General features: G+C 38.1%; 1 pseudogene; it reads right to left on the bottom strand.

Annotated features, from left to right (window-relative positions):
• Positions 1-230: 230 nt before the first annotated feature.
• On the bottom strand, positions 231-3949 carry LOC137242202 (mediator of RNA polymerase II transcription subunit 23-like; annotated as a pseudogene).
• Positions 3950-4245: the final 296 nt, after the last annotated feature.

The raw sequence follows: 4245 nt of genomic DNA, 5'->3' as shown, positions 1-4245 counted from the left end.
GGGACTAATCGAAAGAATTTTTCCGTTGTTTCATTCTTTTTACTACGCCGCGTGGCCGTAGTACAATCGTTTGCTAATTTTTCAATTGAGTAGACGTGTTCCTGCTGTGGTGTAAATTTATCTCGCCTTCCGATCACACCAGTGTTATATTTTCGATATCTTTCAAGGTAAAACCTTTTGACAAGAGATTTCTTCGTTTATTTAATCACAGATCACAAATTTGAAGATGCCTAAGCTACCGTGTTTGGTTTCTGCAAGTCGATACGCTGTAAAAATGGGCCAAAAACATGGCATAAGAAAACCAATTGTGGTTCAGTGCGTACGCAAGATTTCAGCTTCTCAGCGATATATTTTGTCATTGACGCTAACTTAAAGCCACCCATATTATGGAAAATAGAATGCCCTACAGCCAATATTAGCGCATAAGTTTTTGTCAATCATTGATTCGCATACAGTCTTAAAATTGAATAATTCGAAAGCCGAAAAACGGTAAGTCCATTTAATCATTTTGGGCGCATTTAGCGCTTCTTGTAAACGATCATAAATAACACTCCAATGTGTTTCGGGCAATGCAGCTAATATGACGCCAACTGCATTAATATAGTTGTGAATCTCTTTTTGTGGTATTACCGAATAACCCTTTACAATAACATCGACTACATTGTTTGCCACAATTGAGGGCGCAATTGGTAAGCTTAACAACTCCAAGCAGGTCACATAAAGTGCATGTGCAGGTGCATTGGGAAACTCATTGAAGCGCCAATCAGTGTTGAAAACCAGATTTTTACCAGTTATTGTATCCGATAGCCTGCGCACTAAGTTAATGTAGTAGTTTAGCTCAGGATGCCAAAGTAATTCTTGATTTTGCAAAAACATTTTATATGGTTCACCAACACACCAATTAAGTGATGGACGTTCGCGTAAAATGCGTTCATAGAAATGCAAAGTATTGTATAAATAAGTTATCGGGCAATCGTGAAATTTGTACAAAATACTCAAATGGTCTAATATAACTTCACAAATTTCATGCACATGTTGTATAGGTAGTTCAATGAAACGGTGCACAACAATATCAAATACTGGTAAAAATCTCAAGCATACATTAGAGAAATAAACAGGTAATGGCGGATGTGAAGCAGATTCATCTGGTGCAAATTTTTTCCGGATATTTTTGATGAAATGACAAGTGCTTTTCGTGCCAATTATTCTGCTTCCAATGATCGGGATGATTCTCTTTACAAAACTCTTGTATACGATTGCGTAATTCTGATGTTTTTAATAAGCGCAGTTGTATAATAAGGAAACAAACTTGCGCCTCATTACCCTCTTGTGTACGTAGTGCCAGGCAAAGTACAACACGATCGATAGTAACAATATTATATTTCCAAATCATATTATTAATGGTGTCGACACATTTATGTATAAAATTTTTCCCATTACTATTCGCTACTTCGCCAACTAAATAATCACATAACTTGCGTAAATGTGCTGAAAGTGCGCGTGCGCTAATACCCTCTAAAATTTTATATGCAACAGGACTAACATTCTCGGTTCCCAAATCATTTTAAAAAGTAGACAGAGGAAAAGTGGATTAGTACTAGGCCGTATAAAAATGGTTCATAATATCATTGTCATTTGACATTGATGTCCAGTTACGATATTCCCCTTCAACTGATTTTTTGAGCAATTGCTTATTTTCCAACGAATGGTTATTTTGCACAAAAAATTCATTTAGTGCTGGTGGAAAGCAAGCTAGTGAATGTGAAGCCCAAGAGTGTGGTGTATTTTGCATTATAATGCTCAATAACGCTTTGCACCAGGGTTGTAGCTCGTCACCTAGCCCAGTCATGTGCATTGATCTTGCGAGCGTTAAGATTAGAACGCGATTCAATTCTTCACTTTCAGTCGACGCCACAGAGCCAGGTGGTTTTTCGCTGAAGTAACGTGACAATTTCGGCTGCATTTCAACTGATCCCAGTCCGGTAATAAGCCTTAAAGCTGTAGATTCAAAGCATAGGTTTAATTGCATTTTATTTGTTTGTGGCGAAACCACAGTACAATGCGAAAGTAGCTGTAGACGATATTGTGTTGGAATATGATATAAACGATATAGAAACATTTCCAACAATGTGTGGAGTATACCCCAAGGTTGTTGTTAAATACAGCAGGCAGCAATTGTTGCAAAAAATCCTTTAATGCCCAAGGGTTCGATTTCTGTGTAAACCAGAAGTCGTGCGTGGGTTTCGACTAATGCTGGCGCTGGTATAGAGCTTTTCGCTTGCGCTGGCTTTATCATTTGGGTAAAAAAGCTATGTATGAGCGACATTTTACTATGAACTGTTAAGCTATCCAATACCACCATAGAAAAAGGTGCTGAAGGAACTTGTCCTCCAGCTGCAGTTTTGGCATTGCCATTTAACGCTTCAGTAAGAATATTCATTGGGCGTGAAAAGTATTCCTGATTTGTAGAATATGCATTACATATAAGTATTATGCGAAAGTCGTTGCCCAAACTCATAGACATCATAGTATTAGGCATCACAAGATGTTGAAGAATGTCGTGATGATTTTTCAATGCTTTAGGCAAAGGTCTATTTATATTCATATTTTCCAATCTAGCTTTCTTCATTAGGTGTATCCAAATGCATATAGGTGCCATCTGTCGCAATAATGATGACTTGGTACAGTCAGGTAACCATGGTTCCTGCTCGGGATAGAGTAAATCGAACAATTTGAAAGTTGGAAGAAAATTTGCAATTGGATTTTTTTTGTATGCTGCCCGAAATAAACTGTAAGAGTATCCACATTAACTGATCGCGTCCTTTACGCAATTCGTTCTTAGAGAGCTTTTCATACAAAGCTGTAACAATATGCGAAAAGCTTACAAACTGAAAAAGCACAAAGTAAATTAGCTGTGATGATAAATGCAGCCATACCCATTCGTTCATAGAAGTTTGTTCTTTGTAAACATTAAAACTACTACCCATAATAGAATCATTGCTCTCTGTCATTTCCATAGCGGAAATTATTAAATATACTGACTGCTCTTCTAGTGCGTTACAACGTTGCTTTTGTTGCTTCTGTAAACTCATCATAACAGACACCATTTCTTTGGAATATGGTTGATCGAGCACATAACGTAGGAGTATTGTTTGTTCTTCTAACAAATCTGCATCATATGGAAGATTGCCTTTAAAAACAAAACGTAATGTATTTGGATCTAATTTCCAAGAATTCATCATGTGATCTGCATAGCCGAAAACACTCAACAATGGGCAGCATATGCGAGTGGCCAATTATGGAAACCATTTGTGCGGTTCGTACGGAATTCCTCCATGAAATCTGTTATCATTTTATTAATAGTCCAATGATACGGGGGTGGTTTCATTATTTCATTGGCAATAAAGTATCCGGGTAAAAGACAATTATTTCGGTCAAATATGTAGTTCAATGTATCCTTCAGTGCTTGCAATTGTGGGAGGTAACTAACGTTTATGTTTACCGGAAATGTTTGAGCTTTGTCGCGGCACATCTTCATTATTTCCCTTACTCCTTTGTAGTCAACAAGCGATAGCACTCGTTTAATTAATTTAAAACTTTCCACCCAAAAATTCGCATTTTCATAAACTAATTTATCACATAACAGAATCTTGTCACAAGGCATTCTTGATGTGATGGCATGGGATTCTGCAACCTTTCCTAATGTATCGATTAACACGCGCAAATGCGATATATTTGTGGTAGTTGCCGCGCGCTGTAAATATTGTCTCACCACGCCTTCCTTATTGTCTTGGGTTACATCTTCAAACTTACGTAAAATAGTTTCTGTAAACGACCCAGCCTTATCCTCTTCCTCATTCGGTTTGTAAACAATAACGCTGACGAACGCCTCCTCGATTGGTTCCACTTTCAGAAAGCTGTTAACTGCTTCCCCAATCTCTGTGTCCATTTTTACTTCGGTTTTTTGTGACAGATGGGTTTCCCTTCTGCGGTAGGCTTCTGGTGTCCTCGCTCGGGGTGAGCGAGTGAATTGGGGTGTGATTTTGAAAATAAAAATAATTGTTTGGTGGCAGATGGGGATCTGCATTAGGGTGGTTGATTGGCCTTATTTCGGTGAACGAGCGCTGGGTTTTGAAATTTTAAAAATTTAAAGATTATGGGCCGAGTGCCTTTGTTTTCTGTTGCAGACCGAGGGTCTGCGTAAAGGCTTCTCTGGTATACTCGTTATGGAATAACGAGTGAGTG

The sequence above is a fragment of the Eurosta solidaginis genome, chromosome 2 (genome assembly GCF_040869045.1).
Source record: "Eurosta solidaginis isolate ZX-2024a chromosome 2, ASM4086904v1, whole genome shotgun sequence".
In the NCBI taxonomy this organism is placed as follows: Eukaryota; Metazoa; Arthropoda; class Insecta; order Diptera; family Tephritidae; genus Eurosta; species Eurosta solidaginis.
This window is presented reverse-complemented; position numbering and strand designations above follow the sequence as displayed.